Source organism: Lactuca serriola, chromosome 4 (genome assembly GCF_051521515.1).
Source record: "Lactuca serriola cultivar US96UC23 chromosome 4, Lser_US96UC23_V15, whole genome shotgun sequence".
Classification (NCBI taxonomy): Eukaryota; Viridiplantae; Streptophyta; class Magnoliopsida; order Asterales; family Asteraceae; genus Lactuca; species Lactuca serriola.
In genome coordinates this window covers 288,789,858-288,815,010 of record NC_136411.1, presented here as the reverse complement: position 1 = coordinate 288,815,010, position 25,153 = coordinate 288,789,858, and the positions used below count along the sequence as shown (strand labels likewise).

Below are 25,153 nucleotides of genomic sequence, written 5' to 3'. Positions count from 1 at the left end.
GCCATATTGGTCCTAGAATGAAATGAGTTAAAAGCTTTGAACCATGAATAACCTAAACTAGTCCAACAAAAATGTAAAAATCATACCACATTCTTTTAGGTTGAAACTCACCCAAACTAACTCTAATATTGGGCTTAGGGGCAAAAAGCCCAAATTTTTCCTTTTCCCTTCAAAACTCTTGGCCCAAGGCCCAAACCCAAGGAGAGATGAAGAGTTGACTTGCCATTGACACCTCATTATTGTCTTTTGGATATCCATGCAACTTATTCCATATCTCCATGCATATCACCTCAAGGGTCTATTTCTCCCTCTCTCTCCCTCACTCTCGGCCATCTCAAACACACACACACCTCACAAACTCTCTCAAGAACACTCAAGAACACTTCCTCCCTCTCCACTCAAAGATCTCGAAATTTAGGAAGCTTCCAAGAGGATATTTCCAAAAATTCTTCATCTAAGGTAAGATTATGCTTGGATCTATGACTTAGATTCTTTTTGTCATTAAAATCTTTTCCTAATTCATGCCAAAATCGTGATCTTACATCCTAGAAGCACATCAAACTCGAGATCTTCAAGAAAAGGGTGCTAAGGCCAAAAATCACCAAGTTTTCTTCCATCTTTTCTTCAAAAACCGAAATCACACCCTAAGGTGAGCTTCATACCCCCTATTTTCTGTTTTTATGAGTTTTGTGGGGGGAGAATACAATTGAAAGTGTAGATCTATATGTGTTTTGTATGCCTTGTATGATTTCTATGCTTATATGTGTGATTTTGTGTGTTTATAATGTTGGATCTAGCCATAAACCCCTAAAAATCGAGATATACTTTATGTTAAATGATATTAGCATCAAATATATTTCTACATACAAAGTGTTCGAAAAATAGCTAAATGGTTTAATAACATTTTCTTTGGGCTAAAAACTCAATTTTTGGACATAAAATGTTAAAAATATAAAGTTAAAGGGCCCAAAATGACATATCACGAATTCTGATGGATGAGGAGTGTCAAAACAGTTTCAATAAAATATTTTCTGGAAATATACTCATATGGAGGGTTAAAAATACAAATTTCAAGCTTAATGGGCTAAAAATGACAATTTCGGCCCAATAGGGCCCATTATGCGAAATTTTCTGTTTTGGAGGGCCAAAACTGTGTTTTTCTGTAAAACAGTGGACTACTAGTGTTCCAAGTACTTTTCAAAGGTTTAAAATGCTTTTCAAATTTAAAAAGGACCAAAGTTGCAAAAATTTTCCAATTTGGGCCAAAATTGTAAAAACTGCGAAAAAGAGGGGTTATAACCGAGAAAACTGCATTTTTAGGGACTTAAACTGTTTTCAATGAAAAATATGATGACAAGTATTAATTTCAATAATTTTTGGGGTTAAAAGGTCAAGAAAAACGATTTAAGGACCAAACCGGAAAGTTATTTAATTAGAGGGTTGAAAAAGTAAATTTTACAAACAATGAGGGGCTGAAAACAGAAAACTTTCAAGGCTAATTCAATACACGCAACTTGATCAAATATTGGCACCGCGACTACCGACGAAATACAATACACGACAATACCAAAAAAATCGTTGTTAAACGAATTGGTTCGGTCTCGAACCAATAAAAATCCAAAACTACTAACGCGACGATAACTCGATTCATACAAGTAACATTTGGGAATTCAATACACACGTGAGAGTGCACAGACGTCTACGCACCATCTTTGGGCCCCAAAGTGTAAAATCTTGTTTGTTGGGCCTAGCTAGCCCAATGACCTGATCTTAAGGCCCGAAGACTTCTACCTTACGAGGTGTTGGGTCTTACATGATCTAGCACAGCGTAAAAGGACTTTCAATGGCTTGTATACTATTGGTCCCCAAGGGTCCTTTGGTATTGCTAGTAAAGTCGGTATTTCATGCGAGGTGGGTCAAGGGCCCCTCGTACCCTTTTTTTTTATCCCCAACCGGTTAATGGAGTCATCGGGGTCTTCGTGTCCTCTTTCTCTTCGGATGTGGGGAAGTCAGGGCGGTTGGATAACGTGATTAGTACGGACGACGCCTACGGGATCGTTAGTATAGTTATAAACAGGTCGTTTGTGTAACGCGTGTTTATAACAATTAATCATGCGCAAAAATAATCCAACGTCGCCTGGGATTAATAACTTCACGCGCTGCAATGGTTTTATGTTTACTTCATGGAATTCAAAGAATTAGGAAAACATCGGGTTTTCCTAGGGTTTTTTTTCAATACACACGATTTTCAAAACGTACACAATTTTGATGAACAATTTTCTTACAACTATAGAAACAAACAAGCATACCTATGGATCTTCACAAACTTTTTCAGAAACTCTTTTCAGAAAATATCGGATTTTCTGGTGGTTTTCAAAATGATATAAAACGTTGCTTTTCAAATACCGCTTATGAACTCACCAACATTTCATATGTTGACGTTTTTCAAAATACTTGTATTCTCAGGTAACAAGTAAACCAAAGGAAATATGTACTCAGTGCTGGATTGCAGTTGTTTATCTATGAACCGAACAAATTATTTTTGGGAATGTAATATTAAAACAATGTACTCAGTGTAAACTTTACCGGTTGTACTATATTAATGCATGGTGACGAATGTTGTTATGTTTCATATATATTCAATGTTATGGTATTCAATTAAGTCACGACAGCCCTCGGACGTTTCCGCCGTCTGGTTCGCGGGTGTGACAGAAAGGGCAATACGCAAGTGGTCATCACGGATCACCTTCGTTGGTTTTAGAGGCTGTTGCTTCTCAAGATGTATGGATTTGGCATGCATTTTTTGTGGTTGCGGGTTCCAACAACGACGTCAACGTTCTTGATCAGTCGCCAATATTCGATGATCTTTTGAATGGAAAGGCCCCGGATGCTCCTTTCACGGTGAATGGAAATGAATACAAATATGGTTACAAATGGAACATATCCTCAGTATTCCACATTCGTGAAGGCATTCTGCCACCCGGTTGAAGAACGAGACAAATTTGTTAAAAGAAGACAATAAGGAGCACGTAAGGATGTGGAACGTGCTTTTGGAATGCTGAAGGCGAAGTGGCAAATAGTCGAACATGCAGCACGACCATTGAATTTAGAAACTCTACGATATATCATGTATGCATGTATCATAATGCATAACATGGTAGTAGAAGATAAAGGTCTAAATATTGCACACTATATCCCAACGGAGCCCAAACACGTTCAGTTTCAACCAGGAACAACAGAGTATTTGCATCGTGTTGTTGACATTCAGGACGCAAATAAACACATACAACTTCGAGAAGACTTGACAGATTATATCTTCTATGGTAACAATAACGATAACGAATAGCGTTGTATTATTATTTTTTTAATTTGGATATTATTTATTTTTTTATTTTTTTTGAATTTGGATGTTATGTGTAATTTAATTTCTATGTTAATTTTAATCTTTAAAAATTATTATATGTTATTTATAATTTTTAAATATTATGTTTTATTTTATTATGTTATATTTAAAAAATATTTGTCTAAATTAAAAAAAAAAGTTATAAAATGGAAAAAAAAATTAGTGTTATAATAAGATACAACATGGTGATCATTTCCCCACTTGGTGTTATAATACCATTGATGATGTAGCATTTGATGTTGCACCAAATTGGTGTTACATCTAGTTGCACACACCTAATGGTCTTAGGGTTTCACAAGATTTTGAAAGGGTCAGAGAGACGCATTGGGAGCAACAATGTTTAGGATTTGGGTTATCTTGATTTGAATGAATTTCATTTTGAATTGTCGGGCTTAGCCGGATCACGAGAGATAAACTTGGTCCCACCAAGTGGGGCAGAGATGGGATGGAGTGGCGTAGGGATCAATCAACACGTATGATTGTGAGTGAGGTGCATTCAATTACCGTAATCATAAGTTATTTCAAAATTATTAATCAATTATTTTAAATAAATTATTAATTAAAATATATTTTTTTAGTTATATAAAATTATAATCATTAATTTAAATAAATACGTAAAATTATAGCATCTTATAATTTGTATTGATTTTATTTTAGTTTTTATTCTAATGTTATTAATTTAATATAATTAGAGTAAAAAATTTAAAATGGAGAATCAATAAGTTAACAAGTAGCATGTATTAATTAAAAGGATTAATATGATAACATATTACAAAAGGAAAATAAAATATACATTAATTAGGACTTATGTCACATGACAAAAATAAAATAAAATTATTCTTTTATTAGTATATATATATATATATATATATATATATATATATATATATGTGTGTGTGTGTGTGTGTGTGTGTGTGCATCCCCAATTTCTTGGCCAGAAAAGACCGATTTAGTTTATGCTTTTAAAATAAAATCAGAGTAATATCTCCAATAAAAATATCGGGAGTTTGTCCCAAAACAAAATAGGATAAAAATTTATCAAAGCATTTCTTAAAAAATATGTATTGTTCATTTCATTACAAAACTCGGGATGTCCACATCGAGACAGACCAAAAGTATAAACAGTACATTATAGGCATTACAATATTTACTTACATATACTGGCCTATAATCTAAAAATCTCTTGTCATCATTCAAATATGCTCTGGGTCCACTACCTATAATATAGAAAGCTGAGAGGGTCAGGCTTGGGAGTCTGGTGAGCATATAGGGTTTTCAAATCACAAATAATAAATTTATTAATTTCATCAACCAATAATAAATTTATTAATTTCATCAACCAATAATAACCCTGATTACCCATTCCCGTTATCCTCACCTTACGTCCCTAAACACCTATCACAAGGGACCTAAACTAAGGATCATCATCGGGATGGACTTTACTGCTAAGGGGATTCATCGGCCATATATGTCCGTAAAGCAACCATGAGGGGGATGGAGTACACCAGCGAACATATAGTTCACCAACACCTACAGGTTGCGAGGCGGCTAGCGTTCCACTCGACTGTCTAGAAAGGTCTATGGTCGTCATCTATGTACCGATGACTAATGTGGAGGTAAATTATGATGATGATGCAAATGATGATGATGATAGTGAAGATGTGATGAACCTAGGGGATAATGTACTTGACTTTGATAATGATAACTTATTCTTCGACTTCGAGCAGGGTGATGATTTCAGGCCAAGTAATGAGGAACTCAATGCGTTTTTTATGACATCCGTGATGTTATACAACCTACAATGGAGACTGAGGGAGTTGTAAATGTTCTCAAAGTTCCGACTCCAACAACTGATCAGATGGCCGACACTTTAGCTAATCTGGATTCAAATATAAGGATTCCTCCCCTTACAGTTGCTACTCCAGCCACTTTGCCATACGAGGGTGATCTTCGTATGACACAAGCCTCCCAGCCTCAACTCAAAAGCAGAAAAGCTGATCCAAGGTCGAGAGTGTTGATTAGGGAACAAGCTTCGACAACCCAACAATCTTTTGCAACTGCAACACCGACCCAACAATCCCATGTTTTGAAAAAAGGACCAAGTTGATGTTCGATCTTCGTTTGAAACCGGCAGGAGTTCTTCATCTCCTGATGGCTCTTCAATTCCTCCACCCTCACACGATGTAGCCTCCGAGCGGCTGGCAATGTTTTTGGCTCGTGAGGATGTTGATCCTACACCAAGGGGCAAAGGTATATCTATAGGTCCAGGGAGCTCAGACAAAGAAGATGCAACAATTTTTTAGCTCAAGGAGGAGATCGGAATTCTAAATTAAAAGCTTATCGAGAAGGATGTTTTGATATTAAATCTTGGCGTCATAGTTTCCAAGCTTGAGGAGGAAAATACTCTAAAATCAAAACAGATCTCCGACTTGCAGCTAAATCTGGGTGCATTATATGTTGGGTACTTCGAACTGAAAAACAAGCTAATCAGTGAATTTAGTGACAAATTCAAGACATCGGTCGTTGAACCAAATACAATAGAACCTTCTAATTGTGCTCCTTCCCAAGCTTCTCAAGATCCTCCTGTTGATCAACCTGTCAGAACAACCCATATCGTTGATCGATTTGAGAGTGAACTTGCTCAAGCTCATCCAAGAATAAATCTGAAGCAAGGTCCAAGACAAGTTACCGCTCAACGAAAGGGAGGTTTTCTCTTCATGAAAAACTCCAACCAAAAATGTTCGTGCAGATCAACCTCAACTGACCGTAACTAAGCTCGAGCGAAAGCGATTCAGGGTAAAATACAGAGACCAGTCTGGAATCTTGATGTAGGGATTTCACGATAAACTTAATGTTTGGGTGGTTAAGAGGAAGAGTGGAAAGGTGGAGTACTACAACCACCAAAATTACTTCTGCTCATGGACCATAGTCGATCTTGGAGAACTTGCCGATGCTCCTTTTCACAATCCGTCAAAATAATCCTCGTGCAACTGATTTCACACGCTTCTTGGAGAATCGGGTGAAGAAGCAGTTTGATGGAATGAAGACTGCTGAGTCATTTGTCAAGAGATTCAAAGATGTCCTTGATATGGCATAAATGATGGATTCATTTGTCGAGCAAATAGAATATAAATCATTTCATCTAGCTCAAACCTATGTGCTAGGTCCTTTTGAGACAGACTCAAAAAGGTGTCATGTGACAATGTCAGGAATCCTCCAAAGGAATCATGTATCTTGAGCTCATTCAATATATTGTTAATTCATGCAAAAGAACTTAAAACTTTTAACATTCATATTTATCTATCTCTATAGATTTTAAAATTGAAGAATGTATCTTGTCTACCTAAGTCTTTCATTTTAGAAATACTTTTCGAGTCAAGGTGAAAACGGCCTTGCATAGTCGTAATATTATTTCAAATGATTAAATATGTTTCATTCATACAAGATTAAGAATATCACTATCCTCCCACTAATTCTTAGTAAACACATATGCCCTTTTCAATCTAATATAAAAGCATACCTTGTATCTTTATATAAAACGACTGGTAAACCCTTGAGATGTTTGTTTTATATCCACAAGTGGATATTAAGCCTTACACATTTGGTTAGGATAACATGGATTAGTAATCTCCAAGCTAAGCTATATAGACATCTTCTGGTATATGTCTATTAAGAAAACCGGTCTATCTTAAAATCTACTTTTGCATCTCATATTAAGAATATGAAGTTATAGTAAATAATATCCTTTTTGATCTAATCATGGCTACTTGTGAAATGATCATGTAAATAATCAAATATTCAAATAAAATAATTGAGACAGAAATATTTAGACATGCTAAATTTAAAACATACATTGTTCCAAAACAAACATTATTTTATATTACAAGTAATTTATGTTCTAAGCATAAATAATGAACTAAACTCTGAGAGTGTAGTTCCAACTTGCTTGCACTCAGCTGGTTACTCTTCTATAAATATCTGCAAACAAGTTACAAATATTAGCTTAACATTTAAGTACCAAGTACTTGAGTGTTATATGAAAAGTATAAGTTCTATCTAGCATATACCTGAAGTACTAGTCTCTTCCAAACTTTTATTTTCATGTAAGAGAAGCATTTTGTCTTCCAGTATCCAGTTTGTCCATAAAAGATACATAATCCATCTATGTGGGCCTTCTTGGACTTCATGGGCTTAAAGATGTTCAGTCCATAAAACACAAGCTTCTTAGATCACACAAGGTGACTGATGTGCACAAAAGTACCCACTAATTTTAATATTTATAACCTAACAAACTTAACTATCTATGCACTTATAGGCAGTGTACCTAGTCAGATTACAGTATAGCTTGGGTAAGTCGGGTGTCGATCACAGGGAACGGTGTTCTAATTAATTTACTTACTATTAAATTAACCTAATTTATTTAACAAATTTAATAAGGGGTTTTATCTGGTTTTACAAGATTAGATGAACTTAAATCAAATTCAATAAATAAAAACACACTCTTGTTTAGTTTGAATCCACTTCTCCCTTATAGCTAGCTAACAATTACGGATTACTAAGTTGGTTTTTAATTATATTAGTAATTTAGTTCTATCTTACCAATACTTAACTAATTCATGTCAAACCATGTATGTTCACACATAATTAAACACAGAACTAATTATAAATGTAAATATACTATGTAAGATTTGTTGTGTAAACGCAATTATGATCACAATTCATGTTCTCTAGCATGGCTAAACTATATTTATTATAATTATTAACTAAGATTGGTCAATCCTAGCTCTAACAATTCAATGTTCACTAAATTATTAGGTAAACAAGTTCATGCAGTTTAATGGTCACTAAGCTACACAAAACATGCAATTAAGCAATTAGATAACAAGTCTTAACATGCTAGGTCATACAAATCAAACACAAGCAAATTTTTACCAACTAAGCTCAATCCATAATCATATAACTATTCATAGGTTTAAAGCTTCATCTAGCTAAACAAGAGTAGCTAGATTCAGCTGCTCATCATAGTAATTAAACTAACACAGCTAAAACTAATAAAAGACATGTTCTAAAAATAAACCTTTACTTCTTTTGGTGTTGAAAACCCTCTTCCAGAACCTTTCTTTCGTTCTTATTCGTCTCCTGGAACTCTTTTTCTTCTGCCAAAAGTCTCTCTTTTCGTGATAATCAGGAGAACTTATATAATCCTTGAAAACTCGCGCCATGTCGTGGCCAGGTTGCGCCACGTCGTGGGCTTCAAGTAATCCGTATCCTTCAAGGAAATCCTCCGCGTCGCAATGTTTATCTTCTGGAACACCCGTGCCATGTCGTGGGCTTCATCGCCACGTCGTGAATTTAGCTCTTATCGTGAATTTATTATTTTCTTGTCTTCTAAGCCTCCCATGTTCCCCATTTTGTTACCTTTGGTCCCTTTCTTCGAAAATCCTTTGTATTGACTAAAAATAACAATTTAAACTCATAAGTATCATTATTCTAAACATATTATCAATTTATTAATAAAAATGTACTTAAATACTGCCTAAAAATAAGTATAAATATGGCAATATCAAAATACCCCACACTTAGGCTTTGCTTGCCCTCAAGCAAATTTAAACTTAATTCTTAATTACTAAAACTACACAGAACAATCCGACTCTAGTTCATCCATTATGCCAAAACCTCAACGCATGCATTTGTGTTTAAAATTCTCCTAAAGTACCCCCATACTTTAAATACTCACAATCTTCATAAACACTCGCCCACTTTTTCCGAACAATGCTCATTTTATGCAACCCTTCGAATCCATCCTCAGAAAACCTCCTAACCTCAAGGTATTTTTAGTTGAGGAACCTAAGCATACATAAACTAGAATTACAATTTTTCGATACCACTATGGAGCTCTTTTTGGAATTCTTCAATTCTTTGACGTTTGATCTTTAATTTCTTTGAATTCACCACCATTGTTGATTTGATTTCTGGTATCTTCAACTTTTTAAATTTCTTGAGAATTTTGATCTTTTGATCTTCACTTTATTTGCTCCAAAATTCTTCACACTTTTTTTTTTCCGTAATTCTTTCTCTCCTTTTTTTTTCACTCAAAACCTACATGCTTAAGCAGAGGCGCTCAACCTCAACCTTTATTGGTTAATGATAATAATTTTCCTGGATACATTTCAGGTTTAGGCTGCTAAACATATTGCATCCCTCAAACCAAGCGGGGTTATGTTTTTGTTCCATGATTTCACTAAAATAAGGGAGGCCACAAATACACTATAACGTATATTGGCTCAACTAAACATTTGAACTTTCATCGGATCATCCCGCATAATACTAGCAATTATAGCTCAAATTATTACTACTAGATTCAATTAATCAAAATTTAAATTTTCAAAATTTTCTAGCAATTTACTTTTTCTACCCCTACCCCACACTTATTTCATACAATGCCCTCATTGTATGTATAAAAACAAATCAAAATTAAACAAAAGGGAGAAAAAGGAACAGACTCTCCTGGGATAGTGGCGTGAGCATCTCCAAAAGCGTGGACATTGTACAATTGGACTTCCAAAAATAGAAACTCGGTGTAGAACTGGTTGAATACGTAAATAAACCACGAACAGGACTTGAAACTTCAATTCGTCAAAGTGGGTATTTGTAAGGAAAATGTGGCAATGATAAACTAGATCACGTCGTGACATATATCTGGACACGTCGTGATATGGCTTGAGACCGCGAACACCAAAAAGCTAAACTACTACAAACTGCAAGAGCGCCACGACGTGGCACAAGGAGTTATGACTTGTTTGCTTTATTTACTCTAGCAGCTTTGACCAATGGCTAACTGGTTTCTGACGCTTCTATGCAAATATATTTCCCAACTATAACCTCTCTCCTAATAGACCCCACACTTATCTTGAATTGTGGTTTCCGACTCACGACTCTAAGCTTCCTTGACTAGACAAACACGACTCGAAAGTTAACCTTCTATGCTCCTTAGAATTCCAACGCTAATCTGAAAAATTAGATCAACCCAAAAGAAACAAAAAATAACATAATAGTCTCAATAAAGTTTTACATCACACACCAAAATTAACATAAAAAAAACTACTCAAAAACAAAACAAAAAAATAAAATCAATCATCATCTTGATCTTGTGCTCCACTTGGCCCTGCTCCATCATCTTGCGGATGCCATAGCTCCTCCCATGTCAGAAAATAGGGATACTGTGGTGGCATAGAAGGTGGTCGGGTCACACCCAAATGTGAATAAATACCCTCAGTAAGCTGGGTATGGTAAATAGCATGACCTTGTAGATTATCCAAATACGTTCCCACCCGACTCTGAAAAGGGTCGGTGGGCACTCCCTGCACATACTGCGAAGCAGCACGCTCTCGTTCAACCTCTCCTCTAGCCCGCACATTCCGACGCCTCGGCCTGGCTGGTGGTTGCTGTCCGGGTTGCACCTCTTCCTGCTCGTCATCTATCGGTGGTATAACAAAACGACCCCCGATATTCACCACCGCTCGCATCACACCCAAGACTTGAATGGTCAAGTCTGTGTCCGGAAATCGAGTAAGATTCCTCACAAAGTCATGGGTCAAAATATGATATGACCTAGCCAAGCGAGTAACCAAATGCCCCCCAGTAATCGGGCTCCCAGACCTAGAATTGGCCGCTTTCTTCCCCATAAACCTCGCCAACATATAAGGCAAATCACAGCAAACCCCCGGGGTAATAAGTGTCCATAAATAAAATAGATTCTGGATGGGGACCTTATCACCATGATGCTTGTGATTGATTGAAAACGTGATAAGGCGGTGCAAAAATCGGAAAACAGGATTCCGAATTTGTGACTCACTCGAGTCACGAGTGTTGTACTCATGGTTAGAAATGCCCCGCCAAAACTGCACATCCAAAGTACCCGGAGCAAAATCCCGCACACATCCAAGCAAGAAAGGGATAAAAAACGGAGATTGCGTCTCCACTTCCATATAGAGCCCCATACGCCAAGCAAACTCCCGAAGACTACACTCACGATATACACCACCCAAACGAAACACAAGTGCCCTATTGTAGGTGACATCAAGGGTGCGCTCTTCGAAACATACGGTAGAGAAAAATTCTACCGACAATTCCCGGTACACGGGTTCTTGAATGGCGAATAAATTCCTCCACCCGTGACAAGTGAACGAAAATTGATCTCCAACATAAGTCTTCGACCAATAACGTTCCAGCTCTACTACCATTCCCACTCTACCAAGCCATCCCCAATCAATAATTGGGGCTATTGCAAACTCCCTATTGTATAACCATCCAAGCCGCTTCTCATAGGTTGTTAGCAACGGTTGGGGAATGTTTTGAGGAAACTGGTATAGAGGATGTATGCTTGCTACATCTATCGGGTCCTCTTCCTGCTGAACAGCTCGTCGTGGTCCCATTTCGAATGGATTAATTAGCAAGATCTTGCAAGGAAATTGGAAGTATAATAAGAAATTGGCTATGGGGTTGTGATGTTCCCGTGAGTGCGGCAGTCTCCAAGTGGGGGATAAGGTTTCTCGGTCAAAGGATTTTAAGCAATTGGTCCCCCCCCTGATTTTTAACGGCCACGACATGGTGGGCTATGCCCATGTCGTGGACCTTATATTTTTCTTAAGATCGCGCATTATATTTTAACCCACGACGTGGCTGGGCTATTCCCACGTCGTGGAAACTGTCAGATGCCAAATTTTAATAATATTCATCATATTAACTAATTTCTTTGCATATCATTCATTATTTAAAGTTCCCTACAACTAATTCTCTACTTATTACCGGTTTTTAGATGATGAATTGATGTCTTTCCTAATTAAAAATAAAGAAAAGAAAAGAAAATTTTAAAAAGAAATTGCAAACCAAACTCGGGTTGCCTCCCGAGAAGCGCTTCTTTTTCTTGGAGTCTTGAGCTGGACTCCGTGCCTTCTACGTTGACTCTTCGGAAGAGTCTACCACCAGGATCTTTTGTTCCTTGAACCGCCGTTTATAAGCTTGAACTCTTCTTTTATACGCCTTCTTTGAATTTTCCTTTTTTGCTTTTCCATCTTCTTCATGCTTGCGTTTTGTGCCCTTTGTTTGTTCCTTGCACTCCATAGCATTCTCCTCTTCTTTCACCACCGGCCTTGTTACTTCTGAAGTGACTTCCTCTTCATCACTTGTTATTTCCTCGTCCTCTTTGCTCATCCAAGAAGGCGGGTTCTTGTAAGCTATGACTTCAATCAAATACGGAACAGATGCCCTTGGTTTTGTCCTCTTGTCTTGATGAACTGCTTTTATCTCTTCTTCCATAAGCTTTTCCAACTCTTCTAGTTCATTCTCCTCATTAATCGTGAACACCTCTTCTTTATCTTCTTGAAAGTCATCTCTTATTCCGAAGACTTCTTGTTCATCCCCAACCCTCAAAGTGAGCTTGGACTCGCGGATATCAACAAGGGAACCAGCAGTGTTAAGCAATGGCCGACCAAGGATTATTGGAACATCCGGATCTTCTTTCATGTCCAAGACTACAAAGTCTATTGGAAAAACAAATTTTCCAATTTTCACTAAAATATCCTCCACTATGCCTCGGGGTTGTGTCACCGAACGGTTCGCCATGTGAATCTTCATTTTTGTAGCCTTCATCTTCTGAATCTCCAATTTTTTAGAAAATGAAAAAGGCATTAGATTAATGCTAGCCCCGGAATCGGCTAAAGCATTAACCTTCATTTTATTCCCAAACTCGCATGGAAGAGTGAGGCGTCCAGGATCCCCCATCTTTTCTGGTGTTTCTCCCAACACAGCTTTTGAAGTTTGTTCACTTAGAATTACTGTAGATTGCTTCTTTAATTGCCTTCGCGTATCTATCAAGTCTTGCAGTAATTTCTGGTTCTCGGGAGCTTTGGATAAGGACTCAACAAAGGGAGTATTAATTGGAATCCCTTTTACATGCTTCACAAACTCTAAATGCTCCTTCTCTAGTTGACTAAGTGTTGTGCGGGCGGGAAATGGCATAGGTGGATGATAATCTGGAATAGCATCAAAAGGTTTTTGCTCAGACTTGCGCCACGTCGTGGCCAGAGGCGTGCCACGTCGTGGCGAGCCTGGTTCAACATTTTCTCCATTTTCGATCCTTGATTTCTTGGGCTGCTGCGGTTCTTCTTCCAACGCCTCCAGGAACTCAGATATTGTATCTTCTTCAGTATCGATGGCCATTACGTGAGATTGGGCTTTTACTTCGGGATTCTTCGGGGACAATTTTTCATGAACTAAAGTGGCTAGTTGACCAAATTGTACTTCAAGGTTATGGATGAAGGCTTGTTGGTTCTTTATCAATGTTTGTTGTTCCATGATAGCGGAATCCGTGGCATCATGTCTCTTTTCCGAAGCCTCCATAAACTTCATCAAAATGGTCTCTAGGTCGGGTTTCTTCTCGATTGATGGCTGCTCCTTTTGGTAAAAGCCTCGACCTGTCTGCCTATACTTCTCTTCTTTTTGCTTTTTATACTCTTCATATGGCAGCCACTCCTTCTTCGGTTTCCTCCAGTCGTCATCAAACTTATCCCCACTAGAGTAGCACACTTGAGCTCTTTTGTTCCCAAACTCATCCATATTGCAGTCCTTGGTCAAGTGTGGACCGCTGCATCGCTCGCACCCTACTCTTATGGCATGTATCGACTGGTCCATTTGTGTTATCCGGCGATCCATGTTATTTAGCATGGCCATGACAGCTGCAATTTCTTCCGTTTGGGCCCCTCCACCGCCTTTGCTTTCGTCTTGCCTCGGGTTATAGTATTCGCGGGAGTGTTTCGCGAATTCTTCAATTAGCTCCTTGACCTCCCTTGGATTTTTCTTTGTCAACGGTCCTTGAGAATCAAGGAGTTGTCTTGTCATCACATTGACCCCATCATAAAAGATTGACATCTCTTGTTGCACATTTAGGTCATGTTGAGGGCAATTTCTGAGTAAGCCCTTGTACCGCTCCCATGCTTCATATAGTGACTCCCCCGGTTGTTGCTCAAAGTTGGCTATCGCCTTCTTGAGTTTGGCTATCTTGGATGGCGGGCAGAACTAGTCCAGGAATTGCTCACGCATTTGAGCCCAAGTGGTGATTGTACCCGGTGGGAGTGCTTTTAACCACTCTTTAGCAGCTCCTTTGAAAGTGATGGGAAGCATCCTAAGCAAGACTGTATTTCTGGTGACATTTGGGACATTGAAGTAATCCGCAATGTCGTTGACTTCGTCTAGATGCTTAAAAGCATCCTCATGATCCTTCCCGAAAAATGGGATGTCCTTCAGTGCTGTCAATATGTGTCCCTTCAGCTCGAATGTGGCAGTGGCAGGAATTGCGGGTTGGACTAAACAAGGACCCATATCTTCTCGGATCCGCTTCTTGTATGCTCCCATGGACATTTCTTCAATTGCTGCCATCTCGTTCTTTGGCTCGTTCTCGGGTTTACTTGTGTGTTCTTCAAATTCTGGCTCGGTATCGTATTCGGACTCGGTTTGCACGGGTGTATGATCCAAATGCTCAAGATTGCTCTTGTGCTTCGCTGATGAACTTGACTCTCCTGTCTTCTTTCCCGATTTCCTAGAGAAGGCTGACTTTAATTCTTGGAAGGGCGTCTTTTTCTTGTGAAGTGCAGACTCGGGGTCTTCCAGTGGTGGCACCAAGTGTGTGTTTGAGCTTCTGGTCATGAACTCCTGCAACTTGCTAAACTAAAACGTAAAACTGAACTAAAATAAGAAAAACTAACTACAAACTAAAATTTTAAAAACTTTGTCTGTCCACGTCGTGGCAAGTATCTGACCACGTCGTGGACTCTGTGATTAACAGAATTTTTTTTTATTTATTTTTATTTTATTATTATTATTATTATTTATTTATTTTGCTGAAAAATTAACTTTTTGTGGCTTTGACTCCACAAGAAGGATTGATTAATTTAATGCAAATAAATAAACTAAAAACTAAGCCGTTCCCCGGCAACGGCGCCAAAAACTTGATGTGCACAAAAGTACCCACTAATTTTAATATTTATAACCTAACAGACTTAACTATCTATGCACTTATAGGCAGTGTACCTAGTCAGATTACAGTATAGCTTGGGTAAGTCGGGTGTCGATCACAGGGAACGGTGTTCTAATTAATTTACTTACTATTAAATTAACCTAATTTATTTAACAAATTTAATAAGGGGTTTTATCTGGTTTTACAAGATCAGATGAACTTAAATCAAATTCAATAAATAAAAACACACTCTTGTTTAGTTTGAATCCACTTCTCCCTTATAGCTAGCTAACAATTACGGATTACTAAGTTGGTTTTTAATTATATTAGTAATTTAGTTCTATCTTACCAATACTTAACTAATTCATGTCAAACCATGTATGTTCACACATAATTAAACACAGAACTAATTATAAATGTAAATATACTATGTAAGATTTGTTGTGTAAACGCAATTATGATCACAATTCATGTTCTCTAGCACGGCTAAACTTTATTTATTATAATTATTAACTAAGATTGGTCAATCCTAGCTCTAACAATTCAATGTTCACTAAATTATTAGGTAAACAAGTTCATGCAGTTTAATGGTCACTAAGCTACACAGAACATGCAATTAAGCAATTAGATAACAAATTTTAACATGCTAGGTCATACAAATCAAACACAAGCAAATTTTTACCAACTAAGCTCAATCCATAATCATATAACTATTCATAAGTTTAAAGCTTCATCTAGCTAAACAAGAGTAGCTAGATTCAGCTGCTCATCATAGTAATTAAACTAACACAGTTAAAACTAATAAAAGACATGTTCTAAAAATAAACCTTTACTTCTTTTGGTGTTGAAAACCCTCTTCCAGAACCTTTCTTTCGTTCTTATTCGTCTCCTGGAACTCTTTTTCTTCTACCAAAAGTCTCTCTTTTCGTAATAATCAGGAGAACTTATATAATCCTTGAAAACTCGCGCCACGTCGTGGCCAGGTTGCGCCACGTCGTGGGCTTCAAGTAATCCGTATCCTTCAAGGAAATCCTCCGCGTCGCGATGTTTATCTTCTGGAACACCCGTGCCACGTTGTGGGCTTCATCGCCATGTCGTGAATTTAGCTCTTATCGTGAATTTATTATTTTCTTGTCTTCTAAGCCTCTCATGTTCCCCATTTTGTCACCTTTGGTCCCTTTCTTCGAAAATCCTTTGTATTGACTAAAAATAACAATTTAAACTCATAAGTATCATTATTCTAAACATATTATCAATTTATTAATAAAAATGTACTTAAATACTGCTTAAAAATAAGTATAAATATGGCAATATCAGTGACTCCTTTTAACCTTGCATCATTCCATCATCTTAATTTTGAATTTGCTTTTCTATAATTCCTCAAATTCCTTAGACAATGAAGGATCATTCGATCCAAAGATAATGTTATCGACATAAATTTGAATGAGCATCAGATGATCCCCTACTTTATTTCAAAATAGAATCAATGGATCCGTGTTAAAATTTAGCGATTTTCAAAAAATTTGTTAGAGTTGAATACTAGGAACGAGGTGCTTGTTTCAACCCATAGACTGCCTTGTCTAAAATATAACAGTGATCAGGGTACTTATCATTAACAAAACCTGATGGTTGTTCTACATACATCGTTTCTTCTAGAACACCATTGGGGAATGCACATTTGACATCCATCTTGTAGACGTCAAAAACCTTGTGAGCTACATAGGCAAGAAAATTCCGTACCACCTCGAGTCTTGCGACATGGGCAAAGGTTTTCTCATAATCAATACCTTCTTGTTGAGAATAACCTTTTACGACTAGTCTCGCTTTGTTTCAAAAAATATTTCCTTCTTTGTCTGTTTTATTATTAAAAATCCATTTCAAACCAATTATTGAAACATCTTCATGTTTAGGAACTAATCTCCAAACCTTGTTTCATTCAAATTCAGCAAGTTCAGATTGCATTCCAACAATCCAATCAGGATGTTCTTATGTAGTCTTTACTGTTTTTGGTTCTAATTTCGAAATGAAGACATTAAACATACATAATTCTTGATGAACAGTAAACACTTCATTTTTGGCTGGAATATTGGCTCGTGTCAAAACATAAAAGTTTGGATCACCAAGAATTTTTTCTTTCGTATGATCTCTTGTCCATTTGTCCATCGGTGGATATGCAGGATTGAAGTCTAAAGGTGCATCTTCAAAGATGTCTTCAGCATCCGAAACTTCTTATGCAATAGAGATATTATCAGTTGCATTATGAAAATCATTATTTTGATCATTATCATTATCATGATTCGATCCACTTGGCTCCCCCTCGACCAATGGATTTGTATTGTGATGCTCCCCCTCGACATCAACATGGTTAGGCAAATACTCCCCCTCAACATCAGCATTGGATCCCCATCAACATGAGAATCGTGTCTTTCATTGTGAGGTGTTGAAATCAAGTACTTCCCTTCCACTGCATCATCAGTCGAAACATACATTCCTTCCACATTTACTCTTGAAGTCGATAAAGAATGTGCTTCATTTTCTTGATTTGTGATAGTCGAATCATCAAAGTGTTTTGATGCCTCAGGAACTTGATTATCATAAACATTAATCTCTGTATAAATTGTCCTATAAGGAATACCAAAAATTAAATCAAGATCAATATAAAAAGTATATATTTGTTCAGATTCAACATTTGGTTCAACAATAATTAGTTTTTAAATGAATGATTGTTCAACTCTTTTGACACAATGATCATCGAATGTGAGACTGAAAGTTTCTTCTAGCTTCCTTGTTCACTTGTTCAATGCCCTATAGGCTACAGAATTTTGAGAATATCCCAAGAAAATTCCCTCATCAGCTTTCGACTGAAATTTGGAAAGATTATCCTTAAGATTCATGATGAAACATCTGAAAGAACAGTTTTGCGTAAAGCAAGCAGTTGAAACCGCTTCTGTGTAAAAGTGTAGTGGCAGATTCGCATAAGTGATCATCGTTCTTGCCACTTCACACACAGAACGACTCCTCCTGTAACATCCTGTTCCAGACTATTTTGTGATTTAAGGCTCGTGGGCCATAATCTGAATATGGATAAGGTGTATTGTGTGAGAAATGGGTCCGGGTTGTGCTTTCGGTCCCAAGGGTATCAGCAGATGTTGGTTTAGGCTTTTCATAAATTTTGGACCTGAGCTCAAGTGGGCTTCAGGATATATAAAGTTGATAGAAGTGTAGAGCTTCTCACTACCTTTTAGTGAATATAAAGTTCACCGAAAACGGACATCAGGTGAGGAAGATATGACACATGGAGGTTTTTGACATAAATGGACCCTTAAGGAGAAAAGTTGGCATGGAAGGCCATGCATGTGATTTGGAAGCGCATGGGTACTCCCAGTGTAAGGCTGGGTTATGCCCAACGTATAAAGAAAATGGTCGCTGGTGCTCCTTGGTGTACGCCCAGCGTACGTCCAGAGTCCAGAAACCCTAAATTTAGGTTATGTCACTATATATAGAACATTATAGTCCGAACCTCGCCTCCATATTTGTTCCCCAACCTCAGAGAAGCCCTTGGATGCCTCATATCTTCTTCCTTGGGGAGATTTGGTCTTCAAGAGGGTCATTTGGTGGTGTTAGCTTGGGAATTGCAAAAGAGGAAGTTGGCCGGGGAGAACTAGGCATTTTGGAGCTCATGGATCTGGAATAACATCATCATTTGGAGCTCTTCTAAGGTATAAAGTTGATAACTTTGCTCAAGAATGCATAGATCTTGTGTAGTGGAGTTTTGGAGTTGCTTTGGTCCCAAGTTTGGACCTTTATGTTGGAATCTCATTTTTGAGCTTAGGGTTGCCACCCTCAGAGTTAAAAGGATCCCTTATGCAGTAAAGTTGCCATCTTAATGCCCCATTTGTGTTCATGCATGATGTTTAGCCCTTGTTATGGAAGTATGATGTTGCCTTTTGAGTTTGGGCTTATTTGGTGGATTGCAAGTCACCAAGATTATGACTTTAAGGATTAAGAGGATGATACACACTTGGATCTGAATTTGTAGCCTCTAGAATGAAGTAATAAGCACTTAATGGAAAAGGGCTTAACAGGAAGGTTACGTTGAGCGTACGTGCAGGTACGCCCAACATACTCGCCATCGAGTCGGTACGCTTAGTGTACATCAGTTTATGCCCCGCGTAACTTAGCTGTGTTGGACCTTGTATTTTGGGCCATGCCTTGGGTTGTTGGGCTATCAATAGTCAGAAGTTATGGGCCAAGGATATGTTTGGGCTTGGGGTGAGGCCCATTGGAGGGAGTGGACCCAGTTTAGCAAAGTGGGCCTTTAGTGGGATTGGGGAGTATATCTAATGTGGGCCTGTCATTTATTTTGAGAATTGGGCCTTGAGAGGACCCGTTTATTATTGGGCCTTGGTGGGCCCAATGGGTTAAGGACATTGATGAGCTGGTTATTGATCAACCTCTAGACCCAATGGGTGAGAGTTTGGACTTAGTTCTAATTGAGATAATTGTGGGTTTGGCTCAGAGTTAGTGGCCGATGCATAGCAGTAGAGTTTATAGGGGTTTTTCATCATCCGAGGTGAGTCTTCTCACTATCCCTTACCTAGAGTGGTAATTATGTGTGACCGGAAGGTCTTATGTGCTATGACAAGTATGTGACATATGTTTCTATGTGATATGTATATGTTATGTATGTTATAAGTAGCATGGTATGGACCGGAATGTCAATATGATATGGACTGGAAGGTCGGCAGTGTGTGGACCGGAAGGTCGGCAGTGTGTGGACCGGAAGGTCGGCAGTGTGTGGACTGGAAGGTTGGCAGTGTATGGACCGGAAGGTCACGATAGTATGGACTGGAAGGTCGACAGAGTAGGACCGAAAGGTCTACTCAGATTTTGGGACCGGAAGGCCCCAGAGACACATTGACCGGAAGGTCTCGTAGAGTTATAGCCTCGAGTGGCAAGTTGTATGTACGTGGTATTTTGGGGAAATAACTAAGCTTCGTGCTTACCGTGTTATGTGTATGTGTTATGTGTATGTGTTATGTGTTTTAGGTTCTTATTAGGATCGCGGGAAGGCGACGACTCGATTGTACATGCAAGGGAAAAGAGTCATGAATGAGGATCCAGGATTTTGATAATGTTTTGAAAACTTGTTGACTATTAAATGATGTTTAATTAAAAGCACATGTGTTTTATGAAATTAAAAATGAAAAATTTGGTTTGTAAATTTACGGTGTTACACCTCCTTTCGACAACACCATTTTGTTGCAGTGTGTATGGGGACGAAAAATTATAAGATATGTCCAGTTCAGTCCTAAAGGAATCTTGAATTCAATTTTTGAACTTCGTTCCATTATCACTCTTTATATTTCAAACATTTCTTTTTAAGCTCAATTCTATGTTCTTGATGAAATCAATCATCACTTGAGCAGTTTCAGACTTCTATCAAAGAAACAAAACCCAAGTAACCCTTGAAAAATAATTAACAATAAGTAGTATATACTTCTTTGTATTTAGAGTCTCAACAGTCAAAGTTACACATAAGTCAATGTGATGAAGTTCCAAAGGTTCAATTATTTTTGAATCAATTATGATTGGATGACCCTTACGATGTTGTTTTCCCTTTTCACATGCAGCACACAACGAATCATTGTCAAATTTCAAAACAGGTAAACCACAAACAAGATCATAAGAACAAGTTTGTTTAGATTTTTGAAGTTGAGATGAGAAAGTCTTCTATGCCATAAACATCTAATCTCCAAAGATGCTTTCGATAGCAAACAGAATGAAGGAATGCCTACATTTGGTTTCATGTCCAGAGTGAACATTTTTCCCTTTTGCTTCGACTTCAACAGAATCTCCTTTGTCTCCTTGTCGGAGATAATACTTCCTTCCTCATCAAAAAGAACTTGATTACCTATTCCAAAAACTAGTTGTGAAACACTAATCAGATTGCGCTTTAAACCCTCAACATTTCAATTCACAGTGAATTTCGCATTCTTCACTTTTCCATAACCTTTGACTTTTACATTTATGGTTGTTTCCAAACTTGAAAACTCCATTATTTTATAATATTCAAATATATCTCAAATTTTCCTCCCTCCCAGTCATGTGATGAGAGCATCTAGTATTGTTATACCAAATTTTGTCATATTGCTTGTCACATAGTACCTGTAATCAGTTAGAAGAATTTAGGTCCCCAATACCTTTTGGGTCCTTAGACTTTAGTTTCGAACACATTATGCAATAAAGAACCAACGACCCAATTATGAACTTTCGATTTGAAACTGTTAATTAATTCAATTTCATTTTCTTTAGGCATGAAAATATAATCATCCAATAGAGAAGGTTCAACTTTGATTTTTACTTTTTCATCATTTTTCTGAGAAACATCAACATTCTTCTTTGGAATTTATTTCCACTTTCCCACTGATTCTGTAGACTCTTCAGATGAGATACTTCCATTCATCGAATCATTCAAGTACATCTCGTAAGAATTTTGTATTTGCTTTTGGGAATACTTTCATGATTGATATTGTTTTCCTTTTCCTTCAAGCCAATGATTGAAGTTCTTAACATCACTTCTACCTTTTGTGAATGACAGTTTCATCTTTTGTTTCAAATAGGGATTTGGAAAATGTGGTTTTTTAGATTTAAAAGGTCCACTCTTCTTTCCTTTTACTTCCAATTTTTAAAATGTTTTTTGGAAAATGATATTTGTGAATGATTTGTAAAACGATTTTGATACCGGTTTTGATAACTAATACCATTAAGTTGAAAACTTTTCGATTTTGATCAAAACTTCTTTGTCCATGACTTTGACCAAAACTCATTTGTTCATGATTTTTAGCAAAATTCCTTTGTCAATTTTGTCGAAAGTTATTTTGAACAAAGTTTCGATTCCTTTGAAAATCATTTGGTTTTGAAATTGATTTTGAAAATTCTTTATATTTTGTGAAAACATCTTGGCTGTTTCAAAAGATTTTTTGTTTAAAAACCTTTTGTTTGTGAAAAACTTTTTCATTTTTCCAATAGACTTTATTTTGTGCTTTTGATTTCGAAATCCTTCATTAGAAGCCAGTTTTTCAACTCCTTTTTAAAAGTTTGTGTTTTCCCCTTTTGATGTTTTGTATCGTTAGATAAAGAATCAACACATTTTTCTTTGTCTTTATTATCAGGTGCACATTTTTTCTATTTCACAGCCTAAATGCATTTTCTTTAGTTATTTTTTTGAAATTTTTTCGAGTTGTTGTTCAAACCACTTTCGACGGTGTTTTGATTCAAATAAAATCCTTCTTTCGTCACACTCTCATTATCTTCATTTACCAACTTGTTCAATTCAAAAGTCACATTATCAACATTTCCTTTCGTAACAAAGACTTGATTTGGAAACACAGCATCTTCTAAATCCTTGAAACTATGATAAACCATTGAATTTGATTCAAGTAATTTTTTCCTTTATCTTTCAACACTTTTGGATTCTCCTTTGAATTTTCAAAGACTATCATCACTCACATAATCCTCAACCAGAACATAATCATGAGAATCATAGGTTTTGGATGTCGAAGGTTGATCATTGTTTACTTTTGACATTGAATCGTTATATTCTTTGCCTCTGGCCATAGAATTGACATTAATGACAAAAAATCATGAGCAAACAACACATTCCTCTTCCTCAATTTCATTGAAATTGTCAGAATTATCTTTGATATCAGCAAAATTTTGTTGAGAATCAAGTGTAAACTTCTCAGTCATGTTCAAAATCTTGACTTGTTCATTTTTGGTTAAGGTCTCGTTTACAATATACACAAAATCATCAACATTCATACATTTGTTAAGGTATACAATACCATATGCATAAGAATCATTTGAAATTTTATCATATTATGCTATCTTGCTTTCACAGTCATATGTGGTTTCATCTATCTGTTCTCTTTTAAAAACAAGAAAAGGAAGTAGCTTTCGATGTTGTTCACCATAAATCTCAGCAGAATGATGAAGTTCAGTTAATTTTTCATACAACCTTCCAGCAGTATTACAATATATGTTTTGTTGTTATACAAGTATTATAATGTCCATTCGAATAGAATCTCAATCTACCAAAAGATTAGTAACCCTTCTTTTCTTCTCGTTTATTCTTAGCTTCATAATAGAGGGGTTTGGACTTTCCTGTTTCACTACTCATGGAGATTAACATGTCATTAAAATAAGAGCACGCATTATCAAACTCAGATAAAACATCATTAAAATAAGATGAAGAAATTTTAAATGAGATTAGAAGATCACATACATTTGCAGTCATTGTGACTTGGTGTCATCCTTCAACACAAAGCAACCTTCAATCCTTTCTTCTTCATCATCGTCACTTTCGTCGTCAATCTCCTTCATTTTCGCATACAACGCACCATGTGTGGGATGGCACATTTCCTCATCATCGGATCCAAATGACCACATTTGGTAAGTGCCCTCTTCTTCGTCATCTCCTCTTGCAATCAGAGAAATACCCTTTGTTTGAGATCAAATATCCTCAAGCTTCTTAGGATAGTAAGCCTTGTCCTTAACTCTCTTCTTTCTTCCTCATAATATAATCCTTTGCCAAGTGATAGTAACCATTACATTAGTTACAATTATATCCAGAATGTCCCTTCAACTTGAATTCTTTCTTCTTCTCATTCGAACTCTCCACCTCTTTCTTCTCTACCTTTACAACTGATTTCATAGTAGAAGATACACCCTTTCCATTAGAATTATTCTTGAACCTCCCATTAAATGGCTTCTTAAAGAATTTCTTGACCTTGTTGTTTGAGTAGTATACAACTGCTTCATCATCAGATTTGTATAAAATTCCGTCTTTGCTATTCTTAGCTTCTTCTTCGAATTCATATTCCTTAGTATCCACTTTCGACACCAATGTTAAAGGTCCTCCCATACTCAATTTACTTTCTTCAGCAACATCATTGTATAGATTTTCAAGAGAGTAACCATCAAAGCTTTTTTGTGTCTCGATCATCAAACTGATATTTCTCTATTCCTTTCTTAAACCCATAAGAAATGTAAGATTAAACTCTAGTGTCGAATGTGTCACTCCATATCAAGAACACTTGAAGATCAATTCATTCAATCAATCATAGTATGATTCAATTGATTTTGTTTCCTTTTACTTGAATTCTCCCAATTCTAACAAGCATTGTTTAGCTGAACTCTTCTTCGTCTTCTCATTTCCTTGATATTTCTCCTTCAATGTATCCCAAACTTGCTTTGCAGTTTTACATCCTTGAACATAATTGTAAACTACAAGCGGAAGAGCAACACGTAGTTCATGCATACATTTCTTATCGTTTTCTTTCATCATAGATCCTTTTGTGATCATGTCCTTAGAAGTTGCTAACGCACCAACATTGATTAGCATCTCTTGACAAAATTCTCCACTTTTGATGGATCTCATCAGATCTTGATCAATCCTATTCAAATAGTCCTCCATCCTGTCAGCCCATTGCTCATAGTATTCCGAAATCAACATCGGAATCTTTGTTGATGATCCGAGAAATTAGACATCTTGTTCATATTAAAATTTGTGATTGTTGTACAATTTTTAAGAAAGAGAAATTTTCATTCTAACAAAAATCTAAATAAATCAATTATAGATTGATCAGAAATCAATCGATCTAACACACAGAGTGCAAAATCTATTCAATACAATCAATTGACACCAATTTCCTAATTCAATTTGTGGAAGATTT

General features: G+C 36.8%; 1 non-coding gene across 1 annotated transcript; it reads left to right on the top strand.

Annotated features, from left to right (window-relative positions):
- The first annotated feature begins 14,348 nt into the window (after nucleotides 1-14,348).
- Nucleotides 14,349-14,455, top strand: LOC145103381 (small nucleolar RNA R71). Its single transcript, XR_013706475.1, has one exon. It is a non-coding gene; the product is annotated as a small nucleolar RNA R71 (small nucleolar RNA).
- Nucleotides 14,456-25,153: the final 10,698 nt, after the last annotated feature.